Here is a 14,487-nt window from a genome sequence, read left to right as displayed (position 1 = left end):
GTATAACCTTGTAAGTATCTATCCTCCGGTACAACAGCATGGTCGATTGCTCTCATTTGATCAACCATTCGCCGTGTCAAAAATGCGAAGGGCGATGCAAGGAGCACAAGGCCTGCACATCCAAGAAAGTGGTAACAGGGACTTGTACATGGAACATCCCAAGCGTAAGCAGAGCTGTAGTGAGCCTGTACAACGAGCTAGCGTAAGTCCCTGCATTTCATTTAATTCGTACTGGCATGCGTGTATGATTTGTGTGCAATGGCAGATCCACGAATTCAAGTTACTAGGGGCGAACATTTAACTTAAAAAATACGAAGGCACTTGCACTCCGGAAATCAATATAACTTGATAAATGAGAAGCTACATGCACTTTGAAAATCAGGCAACCAGCTAATGATCCAAAGTAGTTCAGATTATAAAACACTAGATGATGTAGGAACCAAAAACACAAAATGCAACATGGTGTACAAGGACTACCAACATGGTCTGTACCTGCTTGAATTATTCGTTCTCTGGCTGAAAATATCGATGTGTAATTGCACCTATAACCAGTGCGCAAACTGCATATCAATATATCTATCCTGCACAAGTATGCACATAGTTTCAAACAACAGATTAGAAAAGTATTTATGCTACATTGTCATGATATGGGGACTTTCTGGTAGATGGGCTCGGCATTTCCTCAAGCCATGAAATGTACTATAATTTGCTTGTCATCAATGCGTGCAAATCTCTATGTCTCTCTCAACATAGCAGATCACCATTAGACACTAAATCCTTCAATGGAAACATGCAAAATGCTTGCATTAGATCCCTCATTAGACACTATATGTTCATCACCAGGAGCATGTAAAATGTTTGCATCAGATCCTTCATTAGCAGTTTGTTCATTAGACACTTCAGGCTCAAGAACAACATGAGCTTGTATGTTTGCACCGGAAACTTGATTAGATACATCAGATTCAGTCAGTTCAGTATTGATTGGGGAGTTATAAAATAAGCAGAAATTGGTTTCATTTTCTCATAGATTCCCTACATACAAGCAGTTTTACAACACCGTCATCTTTAACTATTCGCCAGAAATTGAACAGTTGAATTAGATATAATCAGGGATGTGATGTACCTACTCGTTGCGCATGCTACTCTTGCAAGCTGCGACTATCCGTTTGTGCAAGCTCGATGCCATGCCCGTGCTGCCGCCGCTGCCTCCCATGCAGGCTACACCCAGGGTTGGATCTTCATCTTCTTGTCCTTCCGTTTGATTGAAGCCCGGCGACCGCCCTCCATCGAGGGCGCGAGGAAGTGCTGTGTCGGTCTGTCCAGAGGCGGCTAGGTTAGGAGCAAACAAGAATGGAGGCTGGAGCGAACAAATTGGGATTTTTCCTCCTGTCGATTGATATGGGAGGCACTCGTTTGGGCCGCGAGCCTGCTATAGGGCCTGCCTTGCACTTATGTTATTGGCCCATCCAAATTGAAACATTTTTCTTCATTTTTTACTAGCCTCGGCGAACCTGGACGACTCAAACCAGGTGCGCACTTTCTAGCCACCTGAGGCGGCCGCCCATACCAGCACTTATGGTGGTGTTGCCCCTTTTTGTGTGTATGATTTGGGTAGTGAAAAATATTCCATTGGCCCTTTTGATTTACCCATAGAATGGTTGAATTGCTTGTTTCTATGAACTGAGTTTGCCAATAATGTGAAGGATGCCAGTATTTTCATCCTATTGTAGATTGCTTAGATCTCGATATGCCAAATGTAATCGCATGAAATATACAGTAAATTCTCGTGTGATGTGTGTGGCTACAGCTAGTCTGACTACACGTCCTCATATAACATATCAAGGACGCACCATCTTACCAGATTAACCATTCAACTTACCAATGCAGTGTGGGAATAAAGAAGTATTGGGACTACGTATCCATGCAATTGATGCCATGGACTCCTTCGTAGAACCTTCTAAGCAAAAAAGAAGTTGCAGTGTGCCTGTACAAAGAGCTAGCGTAAGTTCAGTTATCTGCTTCTCGAAATTTTAGTTAGCCACTTATTGCAAAATTGTTCAATTACATTGCTTGGCTTAATTTAGTATGCTACTGATTAGATAATGCCATAGCCTGTTGATCCTATTATAGACTGCGCCTATCTATGTGTTTGATACTTACTATTAAGAGTTACCTGTTTGCCTGAACTTAAATAGCTACTTAAGCACGTAGATAGCTGGTCATATGTACTTCTAGGGTGTAGCAGAATTCACGTGTAATTTACGTTTTGATACCCTGTTTGTTTAAATGGTTTGCTGTTATCACTTGTAGCACTAGTAATGTTTGCATGTTCATAGATAGACAATTGTCAGGTTTATATGAGGGACACCGTATTTTTAACTTATATATGTGCTGGAATCATTTTGTTTACATCAAAGAAATTACAGATGTCTGTGTTGCTGGTAAACGGTACCGACTTGTTACTTTAATACGTTGCCAAGAACTTGTTAGTTTTACTAGTCCATGTGTACTTAAATATGTTGCCAAAACCGGTTAGTTTTACTAGTTTATGTTAGTTTCTTATGGCTCTTACAAAACTTTATTTATTGATTGCTAACATTCAAGTTTGCAGGATCCAACTGAAACTCCATTGGCACAACAGGTATGTTTCCAGAAACTTCTTTGTTTACCTGGTTTGCTGCTGTAACTTGCTACTGTAATCTGCTTTCCAACTTCAATTTTTCAAGATCAGATTGGAAGTCCAATTGCACAGCAGGTACATTTTCAAAAATATATTTGTGTAACAGGTTTGCTGTTGTAACTTGTTGCTCTAATCAAATTACTGACTACTCAACTATTCAGGATCCAAGAGAAACTCCAATGTCACAACAGGTACCTTTCGCAAAAGTTGTTTGTTTAACTCCAATGTCACAACCGGTTACAATGATGTTAATAACTACTTTTCAGCATCCAACTCAAACTCTTTAATTCCTTGTTTGTTTAACTGGTTTGCTCTTATAACTCCTAGTTGAGATGTTTTGCTAACTTCGACTTTTCAGAATCCAATCGGAACTTTAATGGCAAAACAGGTTAGCCCAAGATCAAAGAGAGATGTCCCCATGGATGTTGTATCATCCCACAGCAGTGGCACCGGCCCAATCGTGCATCATGAATTGCCAACTGCTGATGCTCTAGACGCTAAACTAGTGGTAGAAAGAGATTCTGCTTCTGAACTTAGAGATGAAGTTGACATGTTGAGGAAGCAAACAACATAATCACAAGCAGTACTCAAGAAAACCATTAAATATTTGGTGGATTTCAAAACGAAGCAATCTGAGACTGACCGCAGTGTTAAGGTCCTGAAGGAAAAAAGGAAATTAAATTCCCACTTGGTAAATCATAGGTGAAATGTTCTTTCCATTGTTGAATAACCTTTGTGTTGTTTGTTCATGTAATGAATCAAACCATTTGTTTTAGAGATCATGTAGTAACTACTTTTTGTTTTTTGGTCTGTAATTTTATTTGAGCACAAGTCTGTATTAATTGATAAGACTCGGAGACATTTCATTTTGATTGTTGTGCCAGACCTACAAATATGCTAATCGGACTGAATGTGCATTCAACAATAATAGTAGTATAGATGGACCATAAGTGGCACGCATCGGAAAGGGCAAAGATGCTATAGTAGCTTCGCTAAAAAAAGGATGATGTTCTAGCAAAAAGAGTATAGCGGCCTGGCTTATGTATGTTAGTTAATATTATTGATCCATATACTCTATAAGTGTTTATATGTTTGTTAGTCATGTACATTCTTGGTTGATTGAATCGGTATTTGAATCTTGATACATTGCTTGTGTACATATCTAAATGGGAGTACACATTGTGTTGCATGTGACATTTGAGTTGGACATAAACTGTTCCAAATATTCGAATTCACCTTACACTGGATTCTAGCATCTAAATTTGAATATCGGCATTTGTAAATCATATTCATATATGATAGTCGAATACATCTTTGTCGTGCTTTTGAAGATATATAAAAACACATAGAATGATTTATAAAGATTCTTAGGAATACAAAATGGATTCGAATTTAGTTGCCAGGGTAAACATGGATGCTTATTGTCCCAAAATTCGAAAGAAGCAACAAAATGTCCACTTCCACAGTCCCACGTTGGCTTCCTGCAGCCAAGTGTTTGGGAGATGGAAATTACAGTCTACCCATTACATTGACAATCCATCGGCCCGATTTCCACTTCTTTCCATAGGGGTAGGTTAGTAACTTCAATTAGATGTGACACGACCGCCTCAGAGCCCATTCTGACATGGTGGGCGCCAAACATGTGCGACAAAACACATTTGATTCAAGCTCATCCGAAAGGCCTCTGTTTCTCCCTCCATTTCCCCATTCATACATGGTGGGCGGAAAAACAAACTCGACTCGGCCGAAATTGATGTAGGCAAATATTTTCAATAGGGGCAGGTTTGTAACTTCACTCAGACGTGACACAACAGCCCTACCTGTCAGCCCCGTTCATACACCGTGGGTGCCAACAATGGGCGCCAAAACACCCTCTCCTCGCCTTAAATCACTCTGGGCAAATATTGGCGAGATGCGAAATTACCGTCCTATCCCCAACCGACGAGACGTCCAAATTTTAAACAGGGGCTAAGTTCGTAACTTTCCCATATTTCAGACAGGCGCGTCCCAAAAACATGGTTCCGTGTACCTCTCCCTCCATTTTCCCATTCATACACCGTCCGCGCTAGAACACCATCCCCGCACCAGCCTCCTTCGTCCGCCACCCCATCCATCACCGTCGTCCTCCACCCCATCCATCGCCACCGTCCTCCACCATGCCGGAGTGCCTACCAAGACTGCGTCGTCCACTGCTAGAGATGGACATTTCTCATCCACGGCGACGGACCAAGAGCCTTCCATCTCGTCCTCTTGCTTCATCGACGCCGTCGTCCTCTTTGCCGGGGCCGCTCACACGACCTTCTCTTCCACCGCAATGGGACTTATCCCCCGATGCACCCGTCTACCGTCGGAGATCTGCTTCAATGCCACCGACATCCATCGCACCCCCGATGCCTACACGGCGCCGCAAGAGAGGTGGTACATCATATCTCCTCACCTTTTTTATCTCAACCAGAAAATAGATCGTAACTTGGTTACTCTACTTTCTTTTCAGCTCTTAGAATTTAGTTCTTAGTTCGCAGCAAACAATGGATGCTAAATATCATTTCTCCGTTTGCAGCTTCAAATCTGCCATGGCACAGTAATAATACTATTTAATTGATCATGCTTAGGGTTTAATTGATCATGTTGGTTCCGTGGTGGTTTCTTTAATAGAGTCGGAGGGGAAATCCTCTTTTTCTAACAAAATGCTTAGGGTTTCCCCCTTTTATGATCACTATACGATCAGAATACGTGCTTCGTGTCATAATAGCACTGCTCCACCCATCAAGCTAAACAAGCTTAGTTGTTCAAATACGAATCTGATATTATTAAAATAGAGTTGTTTAATTGGTCAGCTAAATGTTCCTAATTTAGTTTCGAAAATGCATGTTCGCTACTCGAGTGTGTATCTCTACAGGGTGCCCATGGTGGGCCGGCCCACCCTGGGATTTTGGGTCGTCCCAGGCCCCGATTCCCCTTTGTTCTACTGCACGCTTCTGATCTCTACTCGCCCCCAGCCGCCTGCCTCGCCGGCGACTTGCCGTCCCCAGACAACATGACTCTAGGAGGAGACGCCGGACTAGCAGGAGGTCAGGAGTCGCTCGCCCTACAGCATCACCTCTACCCGGGCACGCTGTTGTGCCTACCTTCCAAATCCATTTAGGGCTCAGGCATGCAGCACCTACTACGCCAACCCGATTTATCCTGAGATACGTCCCCAACACCCAGCACTTCAGCAGCCACTCCTCATCACCCATTTTCTAATTGATTCATTACTCATTAGGAAGGACTGTCATTATGGTTTGTTGTGTGCTAAGTGATACCTAAACTTAATGGTTCAAATGTATTTCAGTAATCTTAATACCTGTAAAGTTCACAGGGTTTCAAAATTCCGGCCCTAGGAACAGACACTAGTCATTTTGGATTGTTGGTCATAGTGACATTGACCCAGATCACTACTGCAGGCCAGGTTCGTTGACAATTTTACTTGTCTTTCTTACTCATTCGATATGATATCCAATTATTCATGTCGATTAGTTGCAAACAGTAAGTGCTAGACAAACTTTTTGATTCAGATTTTGGACGGTCTCTTACTGCAGTTACAATTTTGCATACTTGTCCTAGTGAGCTCACAAGTAAATGATTGATTCACTACATCTATGCTTTCCTTCTCATATTTGTTGTCAATATTCTTTTAGGGTGGACCACCCTATTTCAAAATATTGGAATCGTAGACATGAGTGAATAGTATTTCTCTATGTGATCTCTTCCATCATGTGTGGGCAATGAACACTTCATTGTATAGAAAGAAAGTGTCATTTCCAACTTTTACATAGGCTATGATCTTTTACATGGAATACAATCTTCCTACTTGCTTTGTGTCGCACTATCAACACTCCACCCTTGAAGCTAAACATTGTGCCACTCATAATTCCTTGGTTTATTTGTTCAAATACGAATTTGATATGATTCTAATGTTCCTACTTCAGTTTTGAAATGTGTGTCTACATGTTATAGAGACATAAGGGGTTTGTAATTCTTTGTGTGGTCTGGTCAGCACGGTTGGTGGGTGAACTTTGCATATGCATGGGTTTATAGGGAGACACTCTTTGAGTAGAATCCGCAATGCATTCCATAGATAATCTGACTACTTTTTATGTTTTCATGAATCTCAGATTCTGAACAGGATCATAATGATTATGAGCTTGCGCGCATGAAAAGAATAAAGCAGAACAATGTTGTGGCTGTCAAACTTGGCATTTAGTGACTGAAATCAAGTCTGGATGCAATGCAATGCAAACGCTCTCCACCTACAGATTCATGCTCAAAATATGATCCTAACAGTGATTCTGAGCTAGAGGGAGACCTAAGTCAATGTAACTCCCTAGTGGAGGAGTCAGAGGCAGATGCCCTCTCTTATTCACCCATCAAGGTGCTTGCTCTACCTTTCCACGGTTATATTGGTCGCACATATCTTGCAACTGATGCTTTGCATTGCTTCTACTTTGTTGCACTGCCATTAGCTTAGTGTACACATTGTGTATGTGAATACGCCCTACCTATCCATTTTTAGTACATATTACATCTGTCATCATACCATATCTATCCATTCAAATGTTGTTCTTTTGTATCAGACGTTCAAAAGGAAGAGGGCGATTGCTGATCGCGGAGGAGCACAAGCAAAGTATTTGGAAAAGGTAGTGACACCTGGTAAATCAAATAGCCCATTAGGTGTAGTTGCAATATCACCTGACCTGCAAAACACCCCAACTCTAGCGGACTCTAGCCCTACTACACTGGTCATTTCTGATGCCCCAACTCATCAGACCCCAACTTTAACAAATAGTATGATGATGCCAATTGACATAGCACCAGCTCGACGACGCAAAACCCCCATTCCAGCAAAGAGTACACCAAATCCAGTTGCCAAATCCCTTTTCGAACTAGAGAGAGCCCCAATTGCAGTAAATAGGACCCCTGTTCCATTTCTTCCCAGTTTAGAAGATGAAGCTTATATTGTTGTCAGGAACTTTGTGTGCATCTTTCCTTCATGGAAAGATTATACTGCAGACACAGAACAATTTCCAGTCTTCCTCCGCAACTTACGCGTAAGTAATGTACTAATGTTATTCATGGTAATTACTGCATATGTTTTTGCTGATAGAAGACACAAGATTTCATTCTTTTAAATAGGCGAGGACCATACTGGAGACGAGCAAGGGTTGGTTGCGCTTTTCAAGCACTCGTTGATGAAGTATCATTCCTACCTGAGGCAAGCGCACTTCGATGGCAAGCCTCTAAATGAAATTTATGTAAAGTCTCCAGTGCTACATTTATCCGACAATGACTGGAATAATCTTGTTACACATTGGTCTCGTCTGCAGCCTAAGGTACTGCCAATGATATCACATCACAATCTGAACTACATTTCTGCATTTGCCTTATCGTCTCACTTGTACGAAAACTGTTAGCAGAAGAACATTCATTCTCAAGGGACCACAGAATCTCACAACTATACTGCACACTGCATTGCTCTTGTGAGTACCTCTTGCCCTGTATGACCATATTTACATTTATAGCTGTTTGATTATGTAGCATCATTGCACATGTTAGCCTCGTTATAGTCCATTTGGTTGACATTATAAGATCCGTATGGACTCTTACATAAATTTGGAAACAACCCAATGCTTTTGAAGAGGTTTAGCCCTGCAGTCCTCTTGTAAGGACTGAACGTCATCTATCATTGTACTTACATTAACAGCTACTCCCTCCATCCCATAATATAAGAATGTTTTGTATAGTACACCGGTGTTCAAAACACTCTTGTATTATGGGAAGAGGGATTTGTTCATTGTGTAGCATTCTAGATCTAATCTCCCTCGCCCACCATTTTCTAAAAGATTCAGATCTATATCTTTTCTTACCAAAAAGTTGAGTACACAGACAATGCCAGTGCAGAAGTGTAGCCCATTGGTCTTGTCAGTACATTTTGTCCTGTAACGCTTGTACTTCCAGGGATTGGTAGTTGATTATGTAGCATGAATCTGCATCTTATCTACATTATCCTCTATCCCTTCCAGTATTATCATATCTATAATTACTCTCTACAAAATGTAGAGTATAGGCAATGCTTATGAAGAAGATTATGTGCTGAAATTCTTGAGTTATCCTTCCATTGACATGGAGAAGGGCATTATAAAGCCGGTGTTAACTATTAATGTAAGTCAGTCCTTCTAAAGCCTTTATCCTCAACTATTGTTTAATTTGCTCATACTCCCTATTGTTTACTGCTGTTTAGTTTGCTGTTTCTATCAAAATGCATGCTCGCAAGAACCGTAAGTTCCAAGTTTTACTTGTAAAACCAAATTCCTTATTCATACCATGCACATTACTCAATACTCCCTGTATGTATGCTTGTTTTTGTGGATCTATAATCCTGTGTGTGATGAAGCAGCCCACTATGCACCTTGTCATCTCCTGTTTTATCTTACTGACGTGGCTGATGATGTGAACAACATGCCATGCACATTAACAAAAATAGATACAACGATTGTCTTTGCCCTTCATCTATGCTTGTTATGTTGACATGGTAATCCAGTAGTGTGGTGAAGCTCCCCGCATTATGAACAATGCCAGATTATGCTATTGATAATTTGAACTTACTCTTTATTTTCTAATTTGAAATTGGATGGAATTGGCAGCACAGTTATCATCTTTGTTTATACACGTGGAAAACATGTCATCTCTCTGCTTGTTTCAGGGTTATATGCCTGATGGCATGCACAAGTCTGCTGAAGGCTGTGAGACAAACCCAACATATATTGCAGCAAAGAAGGCAAAACATCTTGAAGATAGCGAGACAACCCCAAAGTCTTGTCTTGATGCAGTGTTCAAGTTACTTGAGACTAGCAGTCAGACAAGCTCACAGAATTCGATGTTTGAAGCAGTTCGACTTCTTCAGTCCCAAGTTCTAGCAGAAAGGCATTCCGCAACTCAACTTCGACTTGAAGTCCTATCTGTAAGAAAGATTGCGGAGAACACCAATGAGAACCTCATTGCTAAACAGCTACACCTGGAAGCTATGACCGACATGCTAGGCCGGTCTCATAGCCTTGCTCAGCATCTTGCGCAGTAGTTCCCGTGCAAGGCTAAGCTTTCTTGAATTGTCTTAGAAGTGGTCTCGATTCAGTATTATTTTGTTACGCTGCAACAGTGCCCAGTTTTTGTAATCTGCTTCTTCATTGCGCTTTATGATCACTGGTGGCGAACTTCGATGCCCAGTGGATGTAATATACCATAAATCCTTTATTGTATAATGTAGGTTTATTCTAAGTTACTATGCTATAATTTCTTTATTGTATAGAGTAGGCTTGTACTTAATTCCTACTAGTTACTGCCATCATTCGCTATCTAGAAAAAAAATCTGATGTAGTCGACCGGGCCGAAACATTCGCCTCTAATGGGCCTAGTTTTTAGTGGGCCACAATTGGGTCGGCCTGCATCTTTCTTGGCCCCAAATGGCCATTGGGGCCTTCACACTTTGCGCCAGGCCGACAACTTACTCCGGCCTAAATTTTAGTTGGGCCTTCTGTGGACCCAACGCTTAGATTGGCCCAGGTAGCGTTGGGCCAGTAACAGGCTGAATATTCTACTGGCCTGTTACGGCCCAGAAGAAACCATGGGCCTTTAGCAGGCCGAAATGCATGTTGGACCTCAATTTTGATTAGTCGTCGACGGGCCTTCAGCAGGCTGAAATGTAGACCGGGCCTTTTTTGGCCTAGTTATATGAGGGGCCATTACCAGGCCGAAACATATCTTGGGCCGTAGTTGGCCCACTCATATCATGGGCCTTTAAGAAGCCAAAGGCTTAGTACATGCATCAACGGGCCGAATTATAAGAAAGGCCTTTAAAAGGCCCAAAGTCACGTTGGGCTGAACTATTGCCACCTTTATCACAGGCCGTTAGTGTGCCTGATGTCGCATCAGACCATATATGGCCCATGGGCAGCACGGGCCATTCCCAGGCCGAAAGACACACCGGGCTGAATGGGCCCATGTCTACATTGGGCCTCTAACAGGCCGAAATTCACTAGGCTGTAATTGGGTCCAAATATTCGACGAACAATTAACGGGCCAGATCTGGCTTCGGGCCATAAATGGGTCTTTATTAAATAGGCCATTATTGGGCTGGCCCACTAGTCCCTGAGTAAGTACTACTGGCCTTTGACTAGACAGGCCTTTTTAACCTATGTGGCCTCTGTTGGGCCCTGCCACGTGCCGACCTATCATAGGCATGTCTCCTCCAATGGGCGGGAGACATCTGGCACACCGAGGAGCAGACACATGTTTCCTCCGGCCAATAATAATTTTACACGTGGAAAATCACCATTGGTTCGGGCTGTTAACGGATTATCGGATCCAAAACCGGACCCGATAGCTTAAGGGTGTTCCGTTACGGTGGATGCCATGTGTCGGTCACCCTTGATGAAAGCACTTCCATGACGCGCGATTTATCATCATGAAAGTGGACACTTCTGTGATGATAATTTTGGTAATGTTATGGAACACTTCTATGACAGCACAGTTATGACTATCTTGATTCTGTCATAAAATCGTCATGGATGTACATGCATGACAGGAAATGTGACCCACCGTGAAAAACACGTATCATCATGGAAGTGTCTTTTTTTGTAGTGAGCCCGAGCATGCTCGACGCACGTGTACCACGCCCAGCCCCCGCTCGCGAGGCGCTCGCAGGAGGATGGGTGGCAGGTGATGTCTACTACGTAACTTTATCCTTGTAGACACGTATTGGGCCTCCAAGCATAGAGTTTTGTAGGACAGTAGCAATTTTCCCTCAAGTGGATGACCTAAGGTTTATCAATCCGTGTAAGTTGTAGGATGAAGATGGTCTCTCTCAAACGACCCTGCAACCAAATACAAGAAATCTCTTGTGTCCCCAACAAACCCAATACAATGGCAAATTATATAGGTGCACTAGTTCAGCGAAGAGATTGTAATAAAAGTGTAATATGGTTGATAGAAATATATTTTTATAATTTGAATAAATAAAAACAGCAAGGTAGTAAATAGTAAACGGCACAAAAACGGAATTGCAATGCTTAAAAACAAGGCCTAGGGTCCGTACTTTCGCTAGTGCAATCTCTCAACAATGCTAATATAATTGGATCATATAACCGTCCCTCAACGTGCAACTAAGAATCACTCCAAAGTTCCTATCTAGGGGAGAACATAAGATGGAATTGTTTGTACGGTACGAAACCACCTCAAATCTATTCTTTCCGTTCGATCTATTCAAGAGTTCGTACTAAAATAACGCAAAGCTATTTTTTCCGTTCGATATATCTTAGAGTTCGTACTAGAATAACACCAAAGCATATTCATATTCATAATACTCAATCCACACAAAGAACTTCAAAGAGTGCCCCAATATTTCTACCGGAGAAACAAAGACAAGAACGTGCATCAACCCCTATACATAGATTACCCCAATGTCACCCCAAGAATCCGCAAGTTGAGTGCCAAAACATATATCAAGTGAATCAATACGATACCCCATTGTCACGACGAGTATTCAATTGTGAGAGATATATCAAGTGTTCTCAAATCCATAAAAGTAATCAATCCGATAGCAACGAAATCTCAAAGGGAAAAACTCAATTCATCACAATAGGATAGAGAGGGGAAAACACCATATGATCTGACTATATTAACAAAGCCCGTGATACATCAAGATCGTGACATCTCAAGAACACAGGGGAGAGAGGGAGAGAGATTGAACACATAGCTACTGGTACGAACCCTTAGCCTCAAGGGTGGAATACTCCCTCTTCATCGTGGTGGCCACCGGGATGATGAAGATGGCCACCAGAGATGATTCCCCCTCCGACAGGGTGCCAGAATGGGTCTAGATTGGTTTTCGGTGGCTACGGAGCCCTACAGCATTGGAACTTCTGATCTAGGTTAACCCTGAAGGGTTTCGGAATATTTGGGAATTTATAGTGCAAAGAAGGGTTGCGGGAGGCCACCGAGGTGGGCACAAACCACCTGGGCGCGCCAAGGGGCCCTGGCGCGCCCTGGTGGGTTGTGCCCCCCTCGAGGCACCCCCTAGGTGCAGCTCTGGCCCAATGGGTTCCTTTTACTCCCAAAAAATCTCCGTAAAGTTTCATGGTGTTTGGACTCTGTTTGATATTGATTTTTTGCGATGTAAAAAACAAGCAAAAAAACAACTAGCACTGGGCACTGGGCACTGGGTCAACAGGTTAGTCCCAAAAAATGATATAAAGTTGCTATAAAATGATTGTAAAACATCCAAGAATGATAATATAACATCATGAATACTTCATAAATTAGAGATACGTTGGAGACGTATCAGCAGGTGTGAGCCTCACTTTTAAACACGAAGCCGGAAAGCAAGAAATCGCCACGAGTCAAGAGCAAATTTCCCATGTTTTTCTTTTCATAAGCACACGAAACTCCAAATCTCATTCCAAAAGATGGCGAATTGGGTTACAAAAAGAAAGGCGAAATCAAACGGTCGTGTCCGGCACCTAGCTAGTCTTCTTGTCTTCTCACCAGCGCGGAGCTAAGTGCTTCCACTGGACGTGGGCATAGTCATTGGGGGACAGTGTCGATGACCAGCATAGAGCATGGTGCTTCCACTTGGACATGGGTGGGAGCCCCCCTGAGGCCCGAGGTCGGCACTCAGGAGACTCCGGGGAGTGTACAACCCCACTCATTATTATGTGAGAGTGTCACGAGCGGAGACTTTTACAGGCACGGAGCCTTGCTTCATGGCGCCTGACGAGGGCCCCGCCCTGCGCCTCCCCCTACCATCGTTGGGGCGTCCAGAAACCAGGACGAGGCCAAGGGGCAAGGGGGACGCTGGCGGTGCCCTCGGCGACCACAGGCCCTCCGCCGGGGGGAACGGCTCGCCGGCACCTTCCCTCGCAGAGGACCTACCTCCATGTAGCGCCTTGCTCCACGCGGCACAGGGGGGGCCCTGGCTCCGGGCTCCCTCGCGCAGCCCCTAGTGCACTCCGCCCGCCTGCAGCGGGGCCATGGCTCTGGGGTCCCTGGCTGCTGTTGTGGCTTGGTTCACCTGCGGTCCATGGTTAGCGTAACCGTGCTCCTGAGATATTGGTTGTATCTAGTGGCTGTTGTCGTTGAAGGTGTCGATGAAGCTCCGGGGCGGCTCGCGGAGAGCCTCGGCTTCATGCGCCCCTGACACCCAGCCTGGTGAGGGGAACTGGCCGAGCCATTCTCTTGACATGTACTGCAGGTCAATCATGGGAGGCATGTAGGCATCTGAAATTGCCGCACCAAGGTTGTCGCCTGGCCGTCCCGCATCGTTGGCCGCTAGGCCCGGCGCCAGGTTTCGATGAACGTAGGGTGGCACCCCGGCGTGGCCCCAAGAGGGACCGCCTGAGCTTGCATCGCCTAGGGGTGGCATATCTTGGCTAGGATGAGCGGCGCTGCGGGCCGAGTCGGTGCCATTGGGTCCCCTAGGCACTCCAGGGAGGGGCACGCGGGTGTGGCGGGTACCGGTACGTGCTCTCGGCACCGCTTGCAATGTAGGCAAGGTGCAGAAGGGTGCCGCGCCCCTGCATGCGGCATCAAGCAGCTCGGGGACCCGCTCCAGCAGGGCATCGCAGCCGCCTTCCTCTAGCCTGCATCGCAGCACCTCCCGCGCCATAATGAGTGCGGCTCGTATGTTCGCCTGCTCCCGCCGAGTGTGTGGCATTGTCGCCACGGCATAGCTTGAAGATCGTGTGGTGGTGCGGTTACAGCGCGATGCGAGGGCG

Source organism: Triticum dicoccoides, chromosome 5A, assembly GCF_002162155.2.
Source record: "Triticum dicoccoides isolate Atlit2015 ecotype Zavitan chromosome 5A, WEW_v2.0, whole genome shotgun sequence".
Lineage (NCBI taxonomy): Eukaryota > Viridiplantae > Streptophyta > Magnoliopsida > Poales > Poaceae > Triticum > Triticum dicoccoides.
The sequence above is the reverse complement of the archived record's forward strand: the minus strand, read 5'-3'. Positions refer to the sequence as shown.